Source organism: Sus scrofa, chromosome 1, assembly GCF_054392235.1.
Source record: "Sus scrofa isolate SSC_HxYL_T2T_F1_AM1 chromosome 1, Sscrofa_HxYL_maternal_Yorkshire_Landrace_v2.0, whole genome shotgun sequence".
Classification (NCBI taxonomy): domain Eukaryota; kingdom Metazoa; phylum Chordata; class Mammalia; order Artiodactyla; family Suidae; genus Sus; species Sus scrofa.
Genome location: NC_139383.1, coordinates 77704817 through 77731245, shown reverse-complemented (window position 1 = coordinate 77731245; position 26429 = coordinate 77704817). Strand labels below are relative to the sequence as shown.

General features: G+C 45.9%; 1 protein-coding gene and 1 long non-coding RNA gene across 6 annotated transcripts in view; one reads left to right on the top strand and one right to left on the bottom strand.

Moving 5' to 3' along the window:
* Positions 1 to 1183: 1183 nt before the first annotated feature.
* On the bottom strand, positions 1184 to 17497 carry LOC106508921 (uncharacterized). Of its 2 annotated transcripts, XR_014807333.1 has the most exons (3): positions 17359 to 17497; positions 14889 to 15343; positions 1184 to 1276 (listed from the first exon to the last, which is right to left on the bottom strand). It is a non-coding gene; the product is annotated as an uncharacterized LOC106508921 (long non-coding RNA). The 2 variants fall into 2 exon arrangements; XR_001306066.3 differs by lacking the exon at positions 1184 to 1276 and having other exon boundaries at positions 14166 to 15343.
* Positions 17398 to 26429, top strand: part of TRAF3IP2 (TRAF3 interacting protein 2) — a 53631-nt gene continuing 44599 nt past the window's right edge. For all 4 annotated transcript variants that reach the window (XR_014807078.1, XR_014807077.1, XR_014807080.1 and 1 more), the window contains exon 1: positions 17398 to 17471. The gene's annotated coding sequence lies outside the window, so the exon portion shown is untranslated. The remainder of the gene's footprint in view (positions 17472 to 26429) is intronic.

Genomic DNA, 26429 nt, shown 5'->3' with positions numbered 1-26429 from the left:
TTGCTACTTTAATACCCTGTTAGAGTTAATCATTTTTTTATGTTATACGCTCTCTGTCCAAACTACTGTGTAGAGCCTCCCTCTTGATTGGATCCAGAGTGATATGGGCTGCAAATGTCCTTGGGGTTGAATTCACAAGAAGTCAAGGACATTTTAATGTAAAATAGTTGTTTTGTTTTCCCAGGCATCGAGAGAGCAGTGGGTACCTTGGAGCTAAGAGAGGGGGTTATGTGAAGAAAGACCTAGCAAGAGATGATGGAAAAATCCGAAGGATAAACTTTGCCTAATTTACAGTTTTACCGTGGGCTGACGATAGCTGTGAAGTGTTCATCTTTCAGGGCAAAACGTCTTTGGTTCCCTAGGGTCAGCCTACCAGCACCAGAAATAGAATGAAAGCACAAGTTTTTCTGGTGAAGCAGCAACGATTGTACTTTGATAAGCTCAGTACGTTCCCCCCTTTGTTGTTTTGTTTCTTAATCATACATAAAAGTGTGTTGCCATATAAAACAGAAAGGGGACAATTCTGGACATTTTATTTCACTGAACAGAGCCAGGCTACTCCCTGGGTATACATTAGCTCCTTCAGACAGGACATTACCACCTTCAGGCTGCAAGGAAAACGTGAATCAAAACCATGAGGATTGTCAGACAAAGACATGGCTCAGTTATAGAGAGGCTGGCATTGTCTTTCTCTGGGGGTTGTTAAAAATAGGATGGCAGCTCCTGTCTTTAGGATGGTGTGAGTGTGGTCTTGATTAAAGACAGGAGTCGGAACAAGGCAACAACAAGCTCCCTTCCAACATAAAAAAAGAAAATTTTTTTTTAAAGTAATGTATCTAGGAGTTCCCGTAGTGGCACAGCGGAAACGAATCCAACTAGGAACCATGAGGTTGCGGGTTCGATCCCTGGCCTCGCTCAGTGGGTTAAGGATCTGGCATTGCCTTGGGCTGTGGTGTAGGTCGCAGACACGGCTCGGATCTGGCATTGCTGTGGCTGTGGTGTAGGCTAGCAGCTATAGCTCCGATTGGACTCCTAGCCTGGGAACCTCCATATGCCGTAGGTGTGGTCCTGAAAAGAGAAAAAGACAAAAAATAATGATAATAATAAAGTAATATATCTACACAATTTAAAAAACAAATGGTACAGAAGACCTATTTAGAAAACCAACTATCCTCTGCCTTACCTTCTCCCACCATCCATTGATTCCTCCTCCTCAGTTCTCTTTATGTTGTGATTTATACCTTTTTCATATTCCCTCGTTAGCATTCTGATGGTCCTGTGGAAGGGAGCAGATAGAAACTCATTTGTGCAGCCTGCCATCTTGAAAAATAAGCTTCCTCTCAATGTTGATTCAGTTTTTTCTTAGGCAAGACCATAAGAAATAGAATTCAGTGTTCTGAAAATTCTCTGCTTACCAAGTCAAAAATGCATGTATATGTGTATCATTTAAGCCTGTAATGGAAACATACTTCTTCCATCAGTCTAGTTCTTTTGACCTTCTAGATATTTCTCTATTGGCCACTTGCCTTCAGAACCCAGACTTTTTGTCCTCACCCATCTGGTGCTCTTTGGACAAGCAGTACATTGAGCCTCTACGTCTCAATTAAAATTTTCCACATTAAGTCAACTGTTATGATAGCAGATGGTAATATTATTACCAGGATAAAAACAGCAATAGCAAAGAGTGTCTGGGCCACAACCCCGAAGTGCCATGCCCTGTGAAGGGGGACACAGGCAAAGGAACCAGAGCTGAAGTGGCTAAAGTGTCAAATCCCCACTCTGTGTAATTACACTCTTCCAAGGGTGGCTGTCCCCTCTCATAATCACTCATCCTCAGTTGGGGCCTCCTGCTGTATATCCTCCCCCTCTACCCTGTCGGACAGAAAAATGGAGGGCTGGGTGGTACATGGAAGCGAGAAATGAAGCTAAATTGATCCAACCCACTGCTAGTGAATCCAGCTATACCTCATGTTATCCCAATTTCACTTCTCCTCAACGGCTACAAACACCCAAGAAGGCCCTGCCTGACAGGCTCAGAGACGCTAAAGCAGGGATTTAATCCATCGTGTGCCCCACGTTTAAGCTCCTTTATGCTCCTGGCCATTAGCTGATCATCTTGGTTTATTGACAGTTGTTTTAAAGACAGCTAAGGAGACAACACTCGTGAAAGGCACCTTTATCTGGGTTGGCATCAGCCATAGGGAAAGAGCTGGGGTATGTATCTGCTTTGCAAAAAAAAAAAAAGAAAGTAAAGAAAAAAGCCATCAAAGCTCCTTAGCACATAATACATTTTAGTAATCAGAGCCAGAATCCAAAAGCATAATAAAGAAAAACAAGTGAAAAATCTTGATCATCCTCATATTTTAAATGCCTTATTTCCTGCCAATCTTCTATCTGTTTCCAGAGCAGCAAAAGTTGCCCACTCTGCCAGCGCCTTTGTCAGCTGCCAGCTGTTACTTTCCTGAAAAAAGGGTCAGAAGGCTGCTGGTAGCTAATAGCCAGACACAAGCTGCGAGGAAGAACTGTCCCTTGGGGGTTTTAGCTGCTGGCTGATTGTCAGCTGAGAGCTACAAGTCCTGGTTTGATAAAAGCCAGCTAGAGCTTTCAACCCTTCTTTTTTCTTTTCTTCTTCTTTTTTTTTTTCTTTTTCCATTTGTGCTCTGAAATTGTTGTACACTCCACATGGAAGTCCCTGAGCACGCGGGCCTTTGTTCTGCCTTGTTAGGCACCCAAAGAAGAGCCCGCTCCAGACAGTCACTTTGCAGGGGTGGGGTGGGTGAGGCAGGAGAAGGTGGGGTAAGGCAGGAGAAGAGGGCTTGGGGTGGAGAAGCTCCCCAATGCCCGGTGGCCCATGAGCAACCCTGAGCGAGGATGGAGCAGCCGAGAGCGCAGGCTCAGACTGCTTGTTTCTTGCGACAGCTGGTGGTAGGGTAGGATATGCTTGTACGTTAGAGTTAGAATGCATTGACTCGAAGCCCCCTGAAATGAAATGAGTCACCAGCTCCCTGCGCCAGGCATGAAATCCAAATCTTAATCTGTCTCAAGGCTCCCAAATGTTCCCAGAGGCCAGCAGTCAAGAATTCCCTTCTCCACGATGGGGGGTGGAACTCAGGGCTCTGTGGATTTCAGGGGGGTGGGCCAGAGGAAGAGGGGCAGCAGGAATTCTGCACACAATGTGCTTTAAATTCAGATGCTTAGGGGCTGTCGTGTGCGTGTGCAATGCATCAGTGATGAAAAATAAACACCCAGCAGAAGCTGGCTTGGAGTAAAGATGAGTGCACAATAAATTTCAACCAGTTCAATTAATCGCTTGCTGCTTGTTGTGAATATTAATCCCAGGGAGGGAGCTGGCTTCAACCCAATCAAAAGACAGGTGAAAACAGAAAACAGCAAAACATTTGGGATCTTTAGAAGGAAGGCTTACCTGTGAGCCAAGCGTTGATGCTGAGTCCTGAAGAGAAGCAGAATCTGCAAAACAGCCCCTCCTGTCTCTGTGCTGCAGTAACCAGCTCTCCCTGCCCTCAGCCCTCACCTATCCCCTTTGGCACTCCTCAGGGCCTTGTATGAGAAAGGCTTGGCCTGAGGCTGTGGAAGATGAAGGAGCCGAGACTCCGCATTTGTTTGGGGTTTTTTTTGTTGTTGTTTTTTGTTTTTAATTGTAGTAAAATACACCTAACATAAAATTTACCAGAATTTTTTCATCATCCCAAACAGAAAAACACTGCACCCACTTAACAATAGTACCTCATTCTCCCCTCCCCCAGTCCCTGGTAAACCTCTATTCTATTTTCTCTTTCTATGAACCTGACCTCTCTAGGCATCTCATAGAAGAGCAGTCATGCAATATTTGTTCTTTTGTGTCTGGCTTTCTTCACTTAGGGTAATGTTTCCAGGTGCATCTGTGTGGTAACGTGTATCAGTACCTCATTCCTGTTTAAGGCTGAATAATATTCCATTTTATGGATTCACTGCATTTTGTGTATCCATTCACCCACCAGGGCATTTGGGCTCTTTCCCCCTTTTTACGACTATGAATAGTGCTGCGCTGAACATGGGTGAACAGATATCTGTTCTTCTGGTTTTATATCCAGAAGCAGAATTGCTGGATTACATAGAAATTCTATATTTAACTTTTTGAGGCATCAGCAAACAGTTTCCTATTTTATTGTAATTCTTCAAATTTCTCATGTAACCGAAAGAAAAAAAAATCATTACCAAAGATAAATGATGGTCTCTTTTGCCACTTAGGGAATGGTATTGATCTTAGTCGTGGATGGCTGCTTATGGAACGACCTTGCTAGGACATGTTTGGCTGTGAAAGGTGAGCTCCCTTTCAGTGCTCAGGAATGAGAACGTTACCACCAAGAAAAGAAACTAGGTGGTATTGGCCTGATAAAGTAGCAAGAATATTGTCTTCCCTGGATGGTGCCAAGATAGGAATCTAGGGCCCTGAAAGGAGAGAGAGATGTTTATGGAGAGAAGGTGGCCAAGGTCTGTACCACCATAGTCTGGGGGCCCTAAGGGGACCAATGAGATTTTCACCAGTGAAATTAGAATGCCTTATAGTTGATTTTATTTTATTTTACTTTTTTTTTTTTTTTTTTTTTTGCTGTTTAGGGCTATGCCTGCAACATATGGAAGCTCCCAGGCTAGGGGCTGAATCAGAGTCACAGCTACCTGCCTACACCACAGCCACAGCCACGTGGGATCCGAGCCGCATCTGAGACCTACACCACAACTCACGGCAACGCTGGCTCTTCAACCCACTGAGCGAGGCCAGGGATCAAAACCATATCCTCATGGATACTAGTCGGGTTCATAACCCACTGAGCCACAACGGGAACTCCCGCCTCATAGCTGATTTTAAATTGCTTACTTGGTTTGCTCTGGGCTGCATCTTCCCTCTATCGTCCCTCAACTTTCAGCTAAAATCTGTTAGGGGCAGTGGAGTTGTGGCTGTGGCCCTTTGAGCAAATGGGAAGGACAGACAGGTGGGGGAGGGGCTTCCCGAAGTTGGGGGAGGTTGAGTGGGAGCAGGACTTCCGAGTGAGGGGTGGCTGTGAGGCCAGTCAGAAATCCCCCCGGGAGTAGATATGCAAGGAAAGGGCTGTTGCAAACGGCAGGGAGCCTTGGGGCTTTCCAGGCTGTCCTGGGAATACCACACCCTTGCTCAGAAGAACCAAACCACGCGAGGCGAGGCGATACTCGCCAGCTTCACATGTGGGCAGAATGTTAGCGAATGTTCTCGCAAGCCAGAAACAGAGGCCTTCTCTTGGAGACAGGTTTCAGCAGAATGCACAGCCTGTGACACAGCTCTGAGGCTTTCAGGGAGCTGGGTGACATGGGGGCCATTTTACTTTAGAGCTATATTCTCTTCACGATGAGGAACCAGCCTGACACAAGTCTCTAGGGGACGATGCGGAGGAGGGGCAGGCCTGGGAATGGGAACTTGGAACCACCTCACACGGAAACAGGATCTTGTCAAGGGCGGTCCCCTCAGTGAGGCCGCCGTGGGTATCAGAACCCTGACTCTGAGCGTCAGATCGGGTCACCTCAGTCCAGAGATTCATCTGTAGAAACACAAGGGAGGTTTCTTTCATGGAGACTTTTAGCACCGAAAGACTTGTTAGCCTGAAAGAACGTCCACGCTGGAGGAAGCATGAGGAGCAGTTTCACTCATCTCTAGTTACATTTTTACACAACCAACAGTGAAAGATGCACCATCATTTAAGTTCTGAGACAAGTCTCCTGTGTTTCTCTTGGCGGAGGGTGGAGGGATAAGAAGAGCCTGTGTGACTCGTGGATTTCCCGCCCCCAGTCTCCTCGGCCTGACCCATCCTCTGCACGTCCTGCCTTGTTCGCATCCTACACCTGCCCAAGCGGGGCCATTCACACCCGCCTCAGGGGCCTTATCACCGAGTCTGCCGAAGTCTCGGGAAAGGAAAACAAATGATACATAAAAATAAATCACTGTGGGTGCGTGTCTGAATTCTAGAGGTGGAGGATGCGCCGACGGGGTGGGAGCGGAAGAAAAATGGCTAGTTTGGTTGTGGAAGGCCAGTCTCCCCTGCACTCCCCTTCCCCACCCCCCCACCCCCCGCATCAACCAGAAGGAGAACGGAAGTGATCTGTAGAATAAGGTGGTAGGAATTAGCAGATTTCCCCTCAAATATCAAGGGACACTTAGTGCCCCATTACCCAGAATAGGGTCAAAGGGATCAGAAGAGGCTTCCCAAATGGCTAAAGTCAGGGCTTAAGGAGAAAGGTAACTCCAGTGAAAACCTCTCCATGGCAGGCAAAGCTGAGGGTCCTCAGAACATCAGTACTTCCATCAGGCCTTGTGCTTTAGACTTTGGCTACTGAAATTGTGGTCTGCAGAATAGCAGTATCTGAGAGCTTGTTATAAATGCAGACTCCCAGGCCCTACCCCAGACTTACTGAGCCAGCATCTATCATTTGAAAAAGCCCTAAGCAGGAGTTCCTGTTGTAGCTCAGCAGGTTAAGGACAGGGCATAGGCTCCATGAGGATTCAGGTTAGAGCCCTGGCCTCAATCAGTGGGTTGAGGACCTGGTGTTGCAGCAAACTGTGGCACAGGTCGCAGATGTGGCTTGGATCTGGTGTTGCTGTGACTGTGGCTGTGGTGTAGGCTGGCAGCTATGCGGCTGACAGCTATGCTCCAGTTCGACCCCTAGTCTGGGAACTCCTATATGCCGCAGGTGTGGCTGTAAAAAGAAAAAAAAAGAGCCCCTAGCAATTTATATGTATGCTAGATTTTCATAAGGGATGCTTTAGAGTATTGGTTTGCAGCTTTGGCTGTGTGCTGGTATTACCCAGGAAACTCTGTTTTTTGGTCTTTTTTTTTTTTTTTTTTAGGGCCACACCGCAGCATATTGGAGGTTCCCAGGCTACAGGTCTAATTGGAGCTGTTGCTGCCGGCTTACAGCAGAGCCACAGCAATGCCAGATCGGAGCCACATCTGCAACCTACACCACAACTCACAGCAACACCAAATCCTTAACCCACTGAGGGAAGCCATGGATTGAACCCGCAACCTCATGGTTCCTAGTCGGATTTGTTTCCGCTGTGCCACAGGAAACTTTTAAACATACTGATAGCAACTCCCCCGGAAACTTTTAAAAATACCGACCGTCCCCCACCAGAACTCTCAGGTGACCCTAATGTAGAGCAAAACCTGAGAACTGCTGCTTTAAAGGGCTGCAGTCTGGGCTCTTTCTGTCTGTGTGTGTTGGGAGGCATCCATGAGCCAGTGGTGTGCTGATAAACAAGCTCTAAGTTTGATCTGCAGACTGAAATGTCTGCCGGTTTCCAATGTGTATCTATTCCCCCCTCCACCAACACCATAGGTGATTTCAAGCTATGACGCCCTGTGGCATCAAGTGCAATGCCCTGAAAGTGGAGTCAGGAAGTGATGCTTCAGCCCTCCAGAGCCTGTACTAACCAGCACCCACAGTGTGGGGCTGCCAGACTGTGTCCCCATTGAGTCTCCTCCTTCTGGACCTTAGCACTCCCTGTGCAGGCCTCTTCCCCAAGGGGTGGGTACTGAGTTTAAACCTGGGCCAGAGTGTACACAGGTGAGGTCCCTGGCACGCAGGACATAGCTGGTTGTTAGGCAGGGTGTGTGAGAGAGGATGGGACATGGGACGTGCAGAAGAGTCATGCTGCATGTTGGGTTCGCAGCTCTTTCCTGAGCCCTGCTGTGGTATGGTGACCCTCTGTTGTCACCAAGCATCCTCAGTGCCTAAGAACAGGCTGGTTTCCATCTGGGATGTGCTTTGGGGAATCAGTGGGGGACTGTGTTCTCGTACTGGGTGAGGGAAGGGGAGCGAGGACACCACATGTTGGAAACAAGAGAATTGGAAGGATCAAGCATGTAAGTGGGAATAAGCCAGGAGGATGTGACTCAGCCTCCACCACCCAGGAGCCCTTGGAAATGGTGGGAAGGTTCTGGACTCCCCACAGCATGCAGAGATGGACTTAAGGCATTCTATTTGTTCATTAAAGGAAGGATGGTTTCTAAAGTCTGGAGGACTTGGGGCCATGAGCTCAGAGCCCGAAGTTGGATTGCACAGGTTGAATTCCCAGCTCCACCAGGCACTGGCCTCGTCGCCTTGGGGAAGTGCCTTGAGCATCCATTTCCTACTCCCTGTCTGCCTCATCAGCCCCAGGAAGGCAGAGGTTGGCTGGATCAGTGGCCGGAAAGGGTCAAGGAGGGCAAAAGGTGAGGTGGCAGTCACGCTGGGAGGCCTGGACGAGGAGCCGGTGAGGAGGTGTACAGACCAGGCTGCAGCCCCTCCATGAGTGGCGTCTCATGGGAAGATGGTACCCCAAAAGAGGGGTAGCCAGAACCTAGGGAAACGACTAGTGAAAGGGGGTCAAAGACAAACATCACCTCCTTCCCAAGGTGTTGGCACCAGCTTGCTGCCTCTCACCCAAATGCCAAGTAACACTTCTTTAAAATAATCATGTGAGGGCTTGAGCCTCACAAGTTCCTGGAAATGAAGCCTCTCAAAGGGTCTGAGTGTTCACCAGGCTGCTGATATTTCCACTGCGTGGGGGAGGTGGGGAGAGAGAAAGAGGTGGGGCGGGGGTGTCTCACGGGTTGTCAGGGTCTCATGGCTTCAACATCCTCATCAGCCTCACTGACAGTCGGGAGCAGCCTCTTTGCTTGTCTGTTTCCAACCCAGAGCTAACCCATCTTCAGGGAGTCGAGCCGGCCAGGTGCTCCCTCAGACTAGTGCACCTCCCCTTAGAGGATGTGCCCTCTCTCCCAGGTCCTGGACAGGCAAAGCCCTCAAGAGGTATATGGTTGGACCTTCGGTTTTTGCTCAACTGGATTCTCCCATGTGGTTGGATTCTCTGATTTGCAGTAAATTCTCTAACCTACAATACACCCTTATTTAATTGTTAGCACTAGAATGTGTCATGGCTACGTATGAATATTTCCATATTATCTACTCTTTGGTTGAGGGTTTTTTTTTCCCTTACATTATTGGCTAATAACTGATTCTTGGGATCTTGGTTGAGTCATGCACTTATTTAATGTTTATTATTATAATAGTAGCTAATATTTATCAAGCACAATGCCAGACACTTTGCATAGGTCATTTTAGCTCATCTTCATAACAGTCTCTCAGGGCTGCTGTGTACAGGTATGCAATTGGTGCCTGGTTGAGAATGCAAAACCCACCCTTGTCCCCATCCACCAAGCTCCGTGCTGGGGGAGAGGCTTCATGCCCGTGGCAGAAAGGAGATGTTTTCTTTACACAAAGGCAGGAGCCAGGTTCGGTGCACTTGGAGCCTGGATCACCCATGAAAGAGAAACCTTATGACTCCCATTACTCGGATTACGAAACCAAGGTGTAAAGACGTTAAGAACTTCCCTGAGGTAACTCAGATGGCAGGAGGTAGCAGAGGGACTAGTTCCAGGCTCCAGACTTGCAACCCAGGCTCCTGACCCGGATGCTGTTGGGGTAACGTCTTCTCCACTCCCAGGAGTGTCCCGTTCTTGGCTGAGCACCCCAAAGACCCATTCACATCCACGCGAGCTGCCTGAGGTTCTTCACAGCATGCTACATCAGTGCACTCACGAAGGATGTTCTTTTTCTCTTTTTTTCTTTCTATGGCTGCATCCACAGCATATGGAAGCTCCCAGGCTAGGGGTCAAATCAGAGCTGCAGCTGCCAGTCTGTGCCACAGCCACAGCCACACCAGATCCAAGCCACATCTACAGCCTTACACCATGGCTTGCAGCAACTCTGGGTCTTTAACTCACTGAGCAAGGCCAGGGATCAAACTCACATCCTCACGGGGACTACATCAGGTTCTTAACCCGCTGAGCCACAACAGGAACTCCTCATGAGGGACACTCTTGACACCAAAGGAATGGGCTCAGACTCTCTGGGCAGAGAGCTCCAGCTACCACACCCAGCTGCTTTAGACTAATGTTTCACACTGTAACAGGAAGAGAAGGGGCATCAGGAGCTGTCAGGGAAATGATACCCTGAGGAAATTAACCCTCTAGATTCCCTTTTCTAAGATGTACCCAGTTCTGATGACAAATAAGAATTTGGAGTCTGGAGGTCAGGCAGCGGGGTTTGCTCCATGGGAAAGGCTTACCGAGAACTGTCTACCTATCTCCCTTCTAACCACACCGCACATCTTTGTGAATCTTTGAGACATCAGCCTGTCCGTAAAATATACCTGCCTTCTAACTTTGCACCTAAAGTGTCCATCATTTATCGCATTTTTCTGGGTTATAGTTATCCTACCTGCCACCACCATTCTCCAATGCTTTCCTGCTTGCTCCCTGATGCCAGAAATTCCTTTAATGTGGAAAAAGGGCTTTCATTTCACAGAGAGTGATGAGGCTTAAAATGCAAGCACCCCTCAGAGGGGTAGCACAGTGATTTAAATTCACATCATGTAATTGAGGTATAAATGAGCAATCGCTTTTTTTCCCTGAGAGCATCTTTTGATGAGGGAAAGGCAGAAGAGAGGATAAGGATACGGAAAAGGCAGTGTTGGGGGAAGGACAGTCGAGAGAGGGGAAAGGGAACAGGAAGGGGACGAATCTGTGTGGCTTTGGCATATGCCCTCACTCACCTTGCATCCCCAGTGGTACTGGGCAGCGTGGTGCCAGGGAGGGGCAATAGGGAAGTCAGCTCTAATTGGAAACCCAGCTGTGCAGCCCTGACAAGCTACCTCCCTTTTGTGCACCGTCCTTGCCTCACCTGCAAAAGAAGGGGAATAAAATCCACCCTGAAGGGCTGCTTGGGGGATTTGTTATTTTATTTTCATTGTGATGAAATAACATTTGCCATCTTAACCATTTTTAAGTGTCTGGTTCCATGGCCTTATGTATATTCACATTGTTGTGTAACCATCACTGCCATTTATTGCCAGGACTCTTTTCATCTTGCAAAACTGAAACTCTGTACCCATGAAGCTAACTCCTCATTCCTTCCTCTCCCCAGCCCTTGATGACCCCTCTTCTAATTTCTGCCTTCAAGTCTCACTGCTCTAGGTACATCACGTAAGTGGAATCGTATAGGATTTGTCCTTTTATGACTGGCTTATTTCACTTAGCATATTGTCCTCCAGGTTGGTCCAAGTTATAGTACATGTCAGAATCTCCTTCCCTTTTTAGGGCTGATTAATATTCCATTGCAGGTATATACCACGTTTCATTTATCTGTTTTTTTGTTTTATTTGTCGTTTGAGGGCCACACCCACGACACATAGAGGTTCCCAGGCTTGGGATAGCATGGGAGCTGCAGTCACTGGCCTACACCACAGCCCCAGCAATGCAGGATCCAAGCCAGCATCTCGGACCTACACCACAGCTCACAGCAACACCAGATCCTTAACCCACTGATCGAGGCTAGGGATGGAACCTGCATCCTCATGGATACTAGACAGATTTGTTTCAGCTGAGCCACCACAGGAACTCCCATATTTTGTTTATCAGTTCGTCCATCATTGATGGACATTTAGGTTGCTTCTCCCTTGGCAATTGTGTATAATCCTACTATGAACATGGTGCGAAAATTTCTCTTCAAGACCCTGCTTTTGGAGTTCCTATTGTGGCTCATCGATTTAAGCACCCTACTAGTATCCATGAAGATGGGGGTTTGATTTCTGACCTCACTCATTGGGTTAAGGATCTGTCATTGCCATGAGCTGTGGTGTAGGTTGTGGATGAGGCTGGGATCTGACATTGCTGTGGCTGTGGTGTAGGCTGGCAGCTCCAGCTCCAGTTGATTCAGCACCTAGCCTGGAAACTTACATATGTGTCGGGTGGGGCCCTAAAAAGACAAGAAAAAAAAAAAAAAAACCTACTTTCTTTTCTTGCAGTTTTCTTTGAGACCTTCAGTTCTTCTAGGTATATATCAAGAAGTGGAACTGTTGGATCTTATGGTAGTTCTCTTTTTAATTTTTTGAGGAATCACCATACTATTTCCACAGAGGCTGCCTCCGTTTGTGTGTGTGTGTGTGTGTGTGTGTGTGTGTGTGTGTGTGTGTGTGTTTATAGCCACACCCATGGCATATGGAGGTTCCCAGGCTAGGGCTCGAATCAGAGCTGCACCTGCTAGCATATGCCACAGCCACAGCAACACCAGATCCCAGTCACATTCAAGACCTCCATCACAGCTCACAGCAGTGCCAGATCCTTAACCCACTGATCGAGGCCAGGGATTGAACCCATGTCCTCATGGGTACTAGTCAGGTTCTTAACCTGCTAGGCCACAACGGAAACTCTTGAGGCAGTATCATTTTACATTCCCACCAACAGTGCATGTGGGTTCTGAATTCTCTAAGTTTTCCCTGACACTTGTTCTTTTCTTTTTTTTTTAAATAGTAACCATCCTAATTGTAAATGTAACCTGCCCAGAAGTCAAACAATTGAGTACATCTAAGTAAGGAGGGCTTGGAGAGTAACATAGGATTATCGATCACAGACTTTCTCAAAGGGCAGGGGACCCCTTCCTGCTCTCTCACGCCCACACTGCCGTCTCCATCTCCTCGGTGGGGCTCGTGCTATTTTCTCATCCTCTGTCTCCAAATATTCTCTCTCATCTGCCTTGCCCTGCTGTGTTCGGCCTCCACAGGAAGCAGAATCTGGTCTCTATCTGCTTTTCTCTCATGGAAAGACGCTGTCTGGAGTTCTGGTGAATACATTTCTCCACCTCATTATACAGATAATGAAAATCACTTGCCACATAGTAGATACTCAATAAATGGTAGCCGACCTAGTGCCTACTTCATAGGGGTATCTTGAACACAGCGTGAATAAACGCAGGCGAAGTTCTTAGAACACCTCTGGCACTTAACAAGTACTGAGGTTGGCTGTCATTATTGTGATGGTGATAAATGGGGAGCCCAGGTTTTTAGAACTTAATCATTTTTTTAGCAAGAGGTGCTGCCACCAAATTTGGATCTAGTTGAGGAAAGTCATCTTGAGGAGATAATCTTTGACGCTTCCAGAATGTTAGTGTCCCCCTTTAAGTCTGCAAATGTAGGGGGAATAGGCACCATTGCCCTGGAAGAAATGGAATGACAGAGCTTTTGTAGCTTGACAAAATCTGCTGTTCCCAGTATGCTCTTTGCAAGGGAAGATAAATCTGAACGAGGAACCTCTTGAAAAGAAAAAAGGATTAATGGAGTTCCTGTTGTGGCACAGTGGTTAACGAATCTGACTAGGAACCATGAGGTTGCGGGTTCAATCCCTGGCCTCACTCAGTGGGTTAAGGGTCCGGCATTGCTGTGAGCTGTGGTGTAGGTCACAGATGAGGCTCGGATCTCTCGTGGCTATGGCTGTGGCCAGCAGCTACAGCTCCCATTGGACCCATAGCCTGGGAACCTCCATATGCTGTGGGTGCAGCCCTAAAAGGACAAAAAAAGACCCCAAAAAAAGAAAAAAGATTGATAGGTACTCCTTTCCTTGTAAGAGTCTGTGTTACTAAGACCTCTTTGCTAGCTCTGTGAAGTCCTGACTGAACCAGCTGACAGAATAGGAACCAGGTCCAGAGGGGAACTCCCTGAGAAGGAAGGGCCACTAGGACCCGTAGGGCAGGTCCAAGGGCCCACTGGGGAGGAGGAGGACAGTGATGGGTTCTGGCTTCTGCCTGGGTCTGGCAGCCCCTCTGGACCAGAAGCAGCTCACAAAGGCCATGGGAAAGAAGCCACCACAGACTCTGTGGCTTTAATAGAGCTAGTTTATTTGGAACTGCCTGCACCTCCATCATTTTTGTTTCTGAGAAAGATACAAGGACATGTTGAGAATCTTTCAGTTTGCATGTCTAGCATCGAGCACATGTCTGGAATCAGGCAATTGCTCTCTAAAGGATGGGGGACTGGAGTGACATGAAAAGACAGCACCAAACACTGGGGGCCTGGGCATTTCTTCCTGCCTCTGTCCCAGATGCGCCTCCAGAAGGGAGTACTGGGGAGAATTAGCCAATGCTCGGGATGCTTTGAATGAGGACCATTCTCAGGAAAGTTCAGAACAGGAGTTTTCTTCTCTTCTTCATGGTGTGTCATTGTTCCACTCTGCCCTTTCGGCACTTGAAATCACAGCACTTAAAAATGGAAAAATCAAGCTTTGTCCAAGGAATGGATCTTTTCTTTTTTCTTTATATCCTCCTTTTTCATAGATGAATGCTGTAGAATGGAGAGTTCTGAGTGCTGGGTCCAAAAGGTTTGGTTTGGCTTTGTTTACCAAGGTGGGGAGAGCTGACCTTTACCTAATTATGCCTTTTGCAAGAATACTGAGCAACTCTAGAATGTGGCAAACACCAATCCTCTCCTCTTAAATTTTAACTGGAGGGAGAGGGCTTGACCCTTAACAGCTCTGCCCTTTCTGTACACAGCAGCCATCAGCGTATAAACACAGCAGCCATCAGCATATAAACACAGCAGCCATCAGCATATAAACACAGCAGCCATCAGCATATAAACACAGCACCATGGTAACTGACACAGTCTCAGCCCCACCCTTTAAGTGCCCACACCTGCCCCCCCTTAAGTATTGTCAAGAATCATGCAAAGAAAGCAAGTCACCTGTGCTTCATCCAAGTGTCGAGGAAGAACAGACCAGAGCAGGGCAAACAGGGAAGGGGATGTAACATCCACCTGGCAGTGAGACAGTTCTGGAATCCTTCTCTATGGACTAGCTGTGTGATCTTGGAGAAGTTACCCTGTGTCTCTGAGCTTCAGATTTTTCTCAAAGGTAAAGTGGGCCTGGCAGTAGTAAAGGCATCTCATAGACGCATTCAGAGGATTAAATGCACTAACAAGTAGTATGTGGTAGGTCCTCCATGAACAGTTCCTCTCCTGCTGTGGCAGCTGAAAGGATGTATGTATTTACCTGAAAACACCGCTGGGGACTCCTGCAATGGGAGGTGATCCTTTGCAGGCTCCCTGGCACTTCCCTTGTCATCCCTTTTTCCCCATAACCCCTCAGGCATGTTCAGAGAAGTTCCTTGAGTTCCGGACACCATCTGTAAACACTTTACATCCTCCGGTGGCTTTTCAGTGGGGCCCCAGCAAGGGTTCCTAGGTAGGAGCATTAACTCATTCTTCTGAGTGCTGCCTTTCTGCTCAGGATAAACTGAGGCAGGAGAAAGGCGCAGCTACCAGCAGTTCAAAGCAGCACCCCAGTGCTTGGTGTCCTCCCTCAGGGTCCTTAGGCCCACATCTGGGGAAATAGTTGGTGGGAGAAATGGAAAAAATATTCCTCTTACGCTTCCTGATGGGTTGTATTCCATAGACAGGACTTGTCAGAAGCATCTTCCAAGCTTTTCCGAATCCATTTAAGGGCATCTAAGAGAAATGAAAAATATTTTCACCCTGTCTTTCTTTTCTCTCCCTCTTTTTTTCCTCCTCTTGTTCTTCTCTTTTCTGTTCTCATCTCTTAGTACCAATAGCTTTTTCAAAGTATCCTAGTACCAACGGCTCCACACAAAAAATTGCTCTTTTCCCCTAAACTAAAAAAGATTATTATAGTAATAATTTTGAGGCAGAAAGTTCAAGCCCAGGGTAATAAGCACAATTTTTAAATCCTTTCTTTTTTTTTTTTTCTTTTTATGGCCGCATTGAGGCATATGGATGTTCCCAGGCTAGGGGTCAAGTCAGAGCTGCAGCTGCCAGCCTACACCACAGTTCACAGCAACACTAGATCCTTCGCCCACTGAGAGATGCCAGGGATCAAACCCTGTATCCTCATGGATATTAGTTGGGTTCTTAACCCACTGAGCCACAAGGGGAACTCCGTAAATCTTTTTTTTAATGAATAAAGTACTACACTCTTGTTGTGAGAAAAGGAATCAAACTCACATGTGTAAATAGTATAAAAGCCCTCTATTTTTACCACGCTCCCCTCAATCTCATTCCCTGGAGGTAACCACAACTGAACAGTTTGGTTTGCATTCTTCCATACATTTCTGTTATTTTTGGTCATTTGGCAGATATGTGGTGCTTACCTGCTATGTTCTGGGCAGTGTACTTAGGTGTTGGGACCAGGGGTGAAAAACAAACATATAAATATACATATACATGTATATTTATCTTTCAAATCTATTGGCAAAAATGAGACCATGTTTCTCTTTTTTTAATGATTTTTATTTTTTCCATTATAGTTAGTTTACAGTGTTCTGTCAATTTCTACTGTACAGCAAAATGACCCAGTTATGCATATATATATACACATTCTTTTTCTCACGTTATCCTCCATCGTATTCCATCATAAGTGACTAGACATAATGTCCTGTGCTATACAGCAGAGAGCATGTTTTTCAATAAATAAAATCTGTGAGCCACGTTTGCATGTTAGTATGTAGAAATAAATATTTATTTTTAACAGCCGTGTGATATTCCATTGTAAGGATACACCAAAATGTATACAGTCTGAATATGCTGTTTTAAAAACATTCCCTCTGCTTGCAGAACATAGAGCAGTTGGCTCCACACGGCTCACCTGAGCAGAACCTGGCCATCTGTAGAGGGGGCCTCTGGGCCCATCCCCTTGCTTCAGGGTAGAGATGGCCCCCTGAATGTGCTGCCCCTTGGGACTCAACCTGGAGCGCAGCGCGCCTGCCCAGCAACCACCCAGGTCCCTCTCACTCCAGAGCCCCGACCATCTCAGCTCCCATTGTAGTCTGCTGTCCCTGTCCTCCTGCTTCCAGCATCTCCTGTGGCAATGAGTTCTGTAGGTACTGATTAAACAAGGAGAAGGAAAGGTGAGAAAATAAACTCGAGGTCATGAAAAATGCAGTCAGAGGAGGACTGTATGTGTGTTTTCTTTAAAGTCACTTTTTCATGCCTGTAGATGAAGCAGGCATACGCTCAGTGCGGCTCTCACGCACTCATGGGGGGATGGGCGGTGAGCCCTCCCTTTGTAATAAGGGCAGCAAATGCCGATGCTTTAAACACAGAGAGTAAGAAGTTCTTGCTTCACACTCCTCCCCACGATCAATTGGCCCCTAATTTCCTCCTCTGGTGCTGCTGGTGAATAATCAACCCATCTTAACACCCAACTTCACCGCCCTCCCCAGGCACCGTCTCTGGCCAGGCTGCTGTGACAACGCTCAGGTCCAGGGCAGTGGGGACATTCCTCAGCACTTATTTAGCTGGGTGGTGAAAAAAAAAAAAGCAGTCTAATTGGCCAGTGGCCTTTTCTAGTGAATGAAGGAGGTTTCGTTTTTAAGAAATAAAGTGACTTCTCAGCGGCTGTTGATTCACTGCCCACAGGGAGATTTTTGGAGCGGAGGCTTCCTAGCCAGGGTAGAAATTTGCATACAACTTCCACTTCCTGCTTCGGAGCCTGTTGGGCGGCTTACCTGGGCCTGGAGAGGGTGGAGGGAGCCTGGGAGCGACCCAAGGTGGAGCGACCCAAGGAGAAGCAAGCGTGACCACCCTGTGCCCTGGTCTGTCTGTCCTCGGTGGCTCTAAGGTACGTTGTTCAGAGGTGTCGCCGGCCTCACTTTACTTCTTAACCTCTGACCCACTTTCCAAAACTCTGTTTTCTCCTTCGATGACATGTGCTACCTGACTTTTCTCCACGCTCCCCTCCCCACCTTTCATTTGTCCGTGTACCGAGAGACCAGCTTGGGCTGAGAAAATGACAGTTAGGTTTCTGCTGCGAGAGAGTGCTGGGGGGTTAGCATTTCACACGGGCGAGCGAAGATTAACTCTTTGAGGAGGGGAGACGCCCGTATGTGAGCTGCCTGGGGACCAGTTGTTTGAGGACTTGGCGTCCCCACAAGTTTCCATTAAGAAGACAAGCCCCACTTCCTCCAAGGAGGGAGCTGGGAATGGCAAAGATTAAGGATTTGGCTTCTGGCCCCGGGACACGTCAGTGGCAGAGATGGAAGGAAAGTTCCCAAGTTTTCCTGATCCTTGTTTCACTCAGGGAAAAAAAAATCAACACCACATTCCTGGGCCAGGAAGCTCAGCCCCCAGATCTGCTCTGTAAGGGCTGAGGGCGGCCTTCTCACCCTCCCAGACAACCCAGACATTTGCTGGCATGGACTGGAGGCTGGTACCCTTTTGGGAAAACAAGGGGAGAAGTGCTATTATTTGATATTGGAAGTTAAGCTTCATGCGACTTTCAAGTTCAAGGTGGTCTCTTAGCATAGGGGGGATATTTTTAAATGAACAGGAAAAAAAAAAAAAGAGAGAGAGAGAGAGACCCAACCAATAATGAAAGAGAGGACAAGAAACTGACTTTCACGTTCTCACTCCACTCCTTGCTGGCTCTGAGACTTAGACAGTTTACTTTGGTTTCCCTAGGCCTGCATTTCTTCATCTATAAACTGTGGGTGGGGGTAGTGCATGAATAGGATTATGTCTAAATTCCCTTTAACAAAATAAGGCTAGGGCGATGGGAACCCCAGAGGGGTGTCATAGTGGGTGGTCTTAGAAGACGTGTTTTGTTTACTAATTATTCCAATATATTAATTTTACTTCTCGGCCACTCTACCAGATAGTTAGTGCCTGGAGGAAAAGGACTCCATCCTTAACCCTTCTCTACCCTCTTCTTCTGTCAGACACCTAGTAGGTTCTCAGATGTCTTCCCTATAAGCTGCTCTGCTTTCTGTCTCACTTATCTGCTCTCAAGGCGAAAGGTAAAGCAGTAGTCTGGGTGAAAGGCGGGGTGGGGGGGGGGTGGGGGGGGGTGGGGGGTGGGAGCCTAGAGCTGGGCAGCCACGTGGCTCCATGAGAGAGCTGCCTGGAATCCGTGTGTTATTATTGGCTCTAGCTAAACAGGAGACAACAGGGCGTTTCTTGAATTAGTTTATGTCCCATTTGGGTTACCCAGGAAGAACTGGCCCGTGCACTTGCCCACAGAGGCAAGGCAGGCCAGAGAGCTGGCAACCAGCCTGGCTCCCGAAGGCTGTGTTAGTTCCTTAGCTGGAGCTGGAAACCACTCCCTGGCTAGTCCGGTCCCTGTGTGTGGGGCCTTTAATGGGAGGTGGAAGGGAGCTGTGAGCACATCCTGATACCATGTAAGGGTGATGACTAGGATTGGGCCACATTATTAGATGGCAGACACACAGAATCCTTAACTTTTTCCAAACAACAAGTTTTAAAAAAAATTGTTATTGTTTCTTTTGAGCTATCACTCTCCCTTCATAAAGTTCAAACAGGCCCTGGCTGATTGGGACGGGCTGACTTGGGGATTTGGGTATAATTAGCTGTTTCTGTGGGATATCAAGTCCCTGGTATGGTCCTCACCATGTTTTTATTTTTTATTTATTGTTATTTGTGTGTGTGTGAGTGTGTGTGTGTGTCTGTGTGTGTCTGTGTGTGTCTGTGTGTGTCTTTTTAGGGCTGCCCCTGCAGCACTTGGAAGTTCCCAGGCTAGGGGTCGAATCAGAGCTACAGCCACCCACCTACACCACAGCCACAGCAACGAGGGATCTGAGCCTCATCTGTGACTTATACCACAGCTCACGGCAACACTGGATCCTTAACCCATTGAGCAAGGCCAGGAATCGAACCCGAATGCTCATGGATGCTGGTCGGGTTCATTACCGCTGAGCCACGATTGAGCCCGGTCGTGTTTTTATGTGGCTCTCTCTGTTGATCTGGAATAAGAGGACAGGAAGTTCAAGATGTTTTGCCTGTGATGAATTACAGATTGTTATTTTCAAATAACACACACCATTATCTGAAATCAGGCTGTCCTTTGCTGCCAGCCTAGCTTTGATCCAGAAAGGCCACCCACAATCATTCGTCATCTGGTGTCATCTATGATGAAACAGCATGAGGTAGACGCCTCTGCTGGGTCTTTCGTCTGGGGTGGGCTAACCAGGGGCAAAGTCTGTGTGCCGGTGTGTAGGGGAGGGGACTGTTGAGTAGGGGATGCTCCCCTTTGGAGGGTGCAAAGATGGAATACATGTAAGCCTGCTTCTCTCAGGATTAAGGAATTACTGACTTTCAAAGGCTCTGAGAACAAGAGGAGGAGTTGCAGGAGTTAACAGGCATCAGAAAGATCGGTTATGTGGATAGTTTGTCTAAATTAAATCTATGTTTCGAAGGATCGAAATCTCAGAAACATCCTGAATTCAAACCATTTCTCCTGCTATAGGCGATTTGAGATTAGCCTTGAAAAACACAGGCACTGCAAGCAGCTGCTGCAGAATGGAGCCCACAGATGCGACATATTAAACTTTAAATTCCTTTCAGATCCAACGAAATGACCCCTCGTGTTTGATCACATTTCCTTATCAAAACAATCCCTCAGTCCTTCCGTGAGAAAGCATCTGAGGATTAGAATCAAGACGCTCTCCCCCTGGGCCTCTCCTGTTTCTTCCTAGTGCATTGTCACCCAGATATTTTTAGTTCATGAAAACCCGGGCTGTCTTCCCTCCGACACTGGACATTCTTTACGTTTCATGCCCAGCAGGCCTCTTACTCACCCGTGTATTCAGCAATGCCCGAGTTCCCAGCTCACTCTGTGGGAGAGTGTGAGGGGGTGGGTGTGTACAGATGTGTACACAGACCTTCCTGGAGACCAGAAGCTATAAACTGGCTGAGGAAGGAGGTGGGCTTTCATCCCCCTCATTACCCGCAGAGCTGTACCAGTTTGGCACCGTTCCCTGATCAGGCAGCAGCAGTCACGCTTTTGGGGATGGACTAGAGCTCTTCTCCCTGAAGACCCAGGCTGGCTGGGGTCTGAGCAGCCTCCCTCTCAGGGAAACGTGGCTCTTCCCTGCCTCACAGTTTTCCTGCACTCACGGTTCCCATGTTTTTCCTTCTTCCTCTCCCAGGCGTGGTCCCCAGGTCTCCTTTCCTGTCTCCGATCTCCCGTCCTCCTCTCTGTGCTGTCTGTCCACACTCTGCCTGGCTCAGCAGCCCACCTGTAGCCCTGGCCTTTCATCTGCATTGGTTCTTCTCCTTCCCTTCCAACTGTTCCTTCTCATAGCCAGCAATCTGGGGGGAAAAAAAAAAATTCACCATTTCAGTAAGCCTTCCTCCCATGCCAATAAAGGACAAATCTTAAGATTTTTCCTTCAAGGTCTCCCACTTTACTCTTCCATTTTCCTTTCTTTCTTTCTTTCTATCCCTTCTTCCTCTGCTGATTTTTCCTTTCTGCCCCCTCATCTCCTTCACGCTGGGATCTGGACCGAATTAAGAATCATGAACGTGTGTTTAGAGAAACCTTATCTGACACAAAACAAACACAAGAACCCATGGGCTGGTTTGAGGTTGTTCTTGAAACTTTTTTTTTTTAAACAACTTCCAACTCGGTAGGGGCAGGGTGTTTGCATTCATCCATCATCTAGTTGAGCAGCTCAGAGGAGCTGCAGAACAAACTTCTGCAGATCAGTTCAGGTCACACTGCACTGCCCTCAGCCTGCTGTAAGTTGTACTCTGCAGAGTACGAACAAGGGCCAGTAAATGTTCTCTGGACTTCAGGGCCCATCACAGCTTCCAATCCTCTGGCAAACCAAGTGGAAGAACTCCTCTGTCTGGGAAATTCTGCGAGTAAACTTGGAAATATTTATTCATTGGAACTTGAACCTAAGCCACACACAGTTCACTCAACACCAGCTTCCACTAAGCAAACTGATATTGGGAAAGTTTGCATGCATTTGGGCAGTATGCAAAGAACATTAATGAGTTTAGAGGGTTTTTTTTGTTTTTTTTTTTTTAATCCAAGACTTTTAGACATTAAAAAACAAAATTACTCCCTGGGGAATGAAGTAAGATCTTGAGAATCTGTAATTGCAAGTATCGGTTCCAAATTGGATCTGAGGCTCTTCCTAGCTGTAAATTTTTATGTTTATTAGTATGTCCACCTGAAATGATCATCTAGGACCCTTCAACCCTATTGTTGACCCAAAGAATGCTTAAAAAAAAAAAATCCAAGCACTTGGTAGCAGCAAGCCTTGATTATTTAGGAGCTGGTAATGTGGTTTATTAATTACTCAGGCTGCTCGCTGCTGCCCTTCTTGTGTTTCTTGCACTGCTATTTGTCTTCTTCCAGGGACATAACACCTTCATTAAATCCCGTCCGTCCTTGCCTCAGAGGCGTCCCCCTGGAAGACTTCCCCTCTCTAGATGCATCACCATTTATCATCACCCTTTGTTTGTGCTCTGTCAACAAGTTTTCAATTTATTTTGAATTCAGTTTATGATTAAAATTTAATGAGATCCAATCAAGTGCTTTTCTCAAATCAAGATGCCTCTGCAGTCTCATCCATACCCTCTATTGTAGTGGCAAGAAGGAAAGCCATCACAGGTTTCCAGCCTGGCCATTCTTTATTAAAAAGCAGGTGGCATGCAGCCACACCTCCTCGGCTTCAAGGTGAATGGTCTGAAACCTATTTGTTCCAGAAGTTTCTAGGCTTTCCTCAGCCCTTACAAATCCCTTTCTCCCCCCGACCCCCAAGGAGCTGTAATGATTGAGTGCTCCCCTTGGAGACACAAGTGGGCTCAGGGCACAGGCTCTGGTGCTGAACTGCTTGGATTTGAACCCCAGCTCTGATACTTATCAATCCTGTCACCTTGGGAAGGTTACTTAACCCTTCCCGGGTTCAGTTTCCTTGTTTCTAAAACAGGGCTGACAACAGTACATAGGAATAGGGTGGCTATAAGGCTACAATACATGTAAAACACTTGGAACAATATTTGACACATAGTAAACATTCAACAAATATTAACCATTGTTATTAACAGAGGATAAGCTTCCTTAGGCATATCCGTTTCCTTAGGTTTATATTAATTTATTGGCATAATCTATGTCAGAGATTGGGAAATGACAACCCTCGGACCAAAAGTGGCCCATGGTCTATTTCTGCACCTGTCTGTTGCTAAGGATTTACATATATATACATATATATATATATATATAGTTTGTTTGTTTTGTCTTTTCTAGGGCCACTCCCACGGCATATGGAGGTTCCCAGGCTAGGGGTCTAATCGGAGCTGTAGCCACCAGTCTTCACCAGAGCCACAGCAGTGCGGGATCCGAGCCGCATCTGCGACCTACACCATAGCTCATGGCAACACCGGATCCTTAACCCACTGAGCAAGGCCAGGGATTGAACCCTCAACCTCATGGTTCCTAGTCGGATTTGTTAATCTCTGTGCCACGATGGGAACTCCAGGATTTATATTTTTAAAGCGTTGTTTAAAAACAAACAAACTGACTAAAAAGTGAAGTTTGAGACAGGCAGTATGTGGTCCACAAAGTGTGAATTATTTTCTCTGTTTCTAGGCGGAAAATGTTTGCTGATGCCTGGTCTATGTGGTTTGATGGAAAGAATCGGGTATCTATAGTCTAGAACTGGCTGTGACTTTGGAAAATCTACTTAATGTCCTAATGTACCTAAGGCTCCTTAGAGTGGGACTGGCAAAGTGATACTATGTATGCCATCTGTGACCCAGCTTGTTTTAAGGACCAAATGAATTGATTTGTATCAAATCTGCTGGATATACACAGGTTGGTTAAAAAGAGAGGGTCTTAAAATAAATAAATAAATATATATATATATATGGAGTTCCTGTCTTGGTTCAGCGAAAAAAACAAATCTGACTAGGATACAGGAGGACACAGGTTTGATGCCTGGCCTTGCACAGTGGGTTAAGGATCCCATGTTGCCATGAGCTGAGCTGTGGTGTAGGTTGCAGACATGTCTCAGATCTGGCATGGCTGTGGCTGTGGTGTAGGCCAACAGCTACAGCTCCAATTCCACTCCTCACCTGGGAACCTCCATGTGCCGAGTTCAGCCCTAAAATAAAAGCAAAAATTAAAATTAAAATAAAAAAAATATATATATGAGTTCCCTGGTGACTTAACAGGGTTAAGGATCCTGCCATGTCTCTATAGCGACTCAGGTCACTGCCGTGGCATGAGTTTGAGCCTGAACTTCCATGTGCTGTGGGCGTGGCGACATACATTAGGTTCATACGATAGTTTTGGCATTCAGTTATAAAACCAGTGAACAGGAGTTCCCGTTGTGGCTCAGTGGTTAACAAATCCAACTAGGAACCATGAGGTTGTGGGTTCGATCCCTGGCCTCGTTCTGTGGGTTAAGGATCCGGCATTGCCGTGAGCTGTGGTGTAGGTCGCAGACGCGGCTCGGATCCTGCGTTGCTGTGGCTGTGGTGTAGGCTGACGGCTACAGCTCTGATTAGACCCCTAACCTGGGAACATCCATATGCCGTAGCGTGGCCCTAGAAAAGACCAAAAAATAAATAAATAAATAAATAAAACTAGTGAACATAGTCTAGAAAACTAGTTCCAAGGCCAAATCACTTCTTATTGTAAAAATAACAACAAAATAGCCTTTGCTTTTTGAGAGCTTGATGTGGGACAGGTCCTACAATCAGTACTTTATATCTTCTTTCATCCTCACAATACCCAACTATGGGACAAATGTTGTCACATTCCCCATTTCACAGATGAGAAAAATGAGGCCCAGAGAAGTTAAGTAATTTTATCAAGGTCACACATATAATCAGCTGCCAGAGAAAGAATTTAATTGTAGGGAGTTTGAATCTAGAGCCTATGCATTTTTTAAAATTTTATTTTATTGAAGTATAGTTGATTTACAATGTTATATTAATTTCTGCTATATAGCAAAGTCCGTTATACATATATATTATTTTTCACATTCTTTTTCATTATGGTTTATTATAGGGTATTGAATATAATTTTCTATGCTATGTAGCAAGACTTTGTTTATTCATCTTATATATAGTTTGCATCTGCTAATCCCAAACTCCTAATCCATCCTTCCCCCTGTAGAACCCAACCACGAGACTGCTCTTTATATTTGTTTGTGAGTCTGTTTCTGTTTTGGAGATAAGTTCATTTGTGTCACATTTTAAATTCTACATATAAATTACGTAATACGAAGTTTGTCTTTCTCTTCCTCATTTACTTCACTTAGTGGAGTAATCTCTAAGTCCACCCATGTTGCTGCAAATGGCATTATTTCATTCTTTTTTAGAGCTGAGTAGTTTTCCATTGTGTGTGTATGTGTGTGTGTGTGTATGCACATATATATACCACTTCTTCTTAATCCATTCATCTGTCAGTATACACTTAGGTTGTCTTTGCTATTGTAAATAGAGCTGCTATGAACATAGGGGAACATGTATCTTTTTGAATTAGAGTTTTGTCTGGATATCTGCCCAGGAATGGGATTGCTGCATCATATGGCAACTCTATTTTTTGTTTTTTTGAGGAATCTCCATACTATTCTCTATAGTGGCTACACCAATTTACATTCCCACCAACAGTGTAGGAGGGTTCCCTTTTCTCCACACCCTCTCCAGCATTTGTTATTTGTAAACTTATTAATAGTGGCCATTCTGACTGTTATGAGGTGATACCTCATTGTTGTTTATCTCCAATAATTAGTGATTCTGAGCATTTTTTATATGCCTATTGGCCATCTGTATTTCTTCTTTGGAGAAATGTCTAAGTCTTTTGTCCATTTTTTTTAAATTGGGTCATTTGTTTTTTGTTATTGAGTTGTATGAGTTCTTTGTATATTTTGGAAATTAAGCCCTTTATTGATCATATCATTTACAAATATTTTCTCCCATTCTCTAGGTTGTCTTTTCATTTTGTTCATGGTTTCCTTTGCTATGCAAAAGATTATAAGTTTGATTAGATCCCATTTGTTTATTTTTGCTTTTGTTTGTCTTGCCTTGGGAAACCAGCCTAAGAAAACACTGGTACAATTTGTGTCAGAGAATGTTTTGCCTATTTTCTCTTTTAGGAGTTTTATGGTATCATGTCTTATATTTAAGTCTTTAAGCCATTTTGAGTTTATTTTTGTATATGGTGTAAGGGTGTGTTCTAACTTCATCAATTTACATGCAGTTCTCCAACTTTGCCACACCACTTGCTGAAGGGATTGTCATTTCTCCCATTGTATATTCTTGCCTCCTTTGTCAAAGATTAATTGACCATACGTGTGTGGGTTTATTTCTAAGCTCTCTATTCTGTTCCATTGATCCATATTTTTGTTTTTGTGCCAATACCATGCTGCTTTGATTACTGTAGCTTTGTAGTATTGTCTGAAGTCTGAGAAGTTTATGCCTCCTGCTTTGTTCTTTTTCCTCAGGATTGCCTTAGCAATTCTAGGTCTTTTATGGTTCCATATAAAGTTTAGGATTGTTTGTTCCAGTTCTATGAAAAATGTCATGGGTACTTTGATAGGGATCACATTAAATCTCCAGATTGCTTTGGGTAGTGTGGCCATTTTAACAATGTTAATTCTTCCAATCTAAGAGCATGGGATAGCCTTCCATTTTCTTGGAATAATTTTCAGCTTCCTTTGTTAATGTTATATAATTCTCAGCATACAAGTTTTTTACCTCCTTGGTCAGGTTTATTGTTAAGTGTTTTTTATGTGATTTTACAAGGGATTTTTTTTTTTTTTTT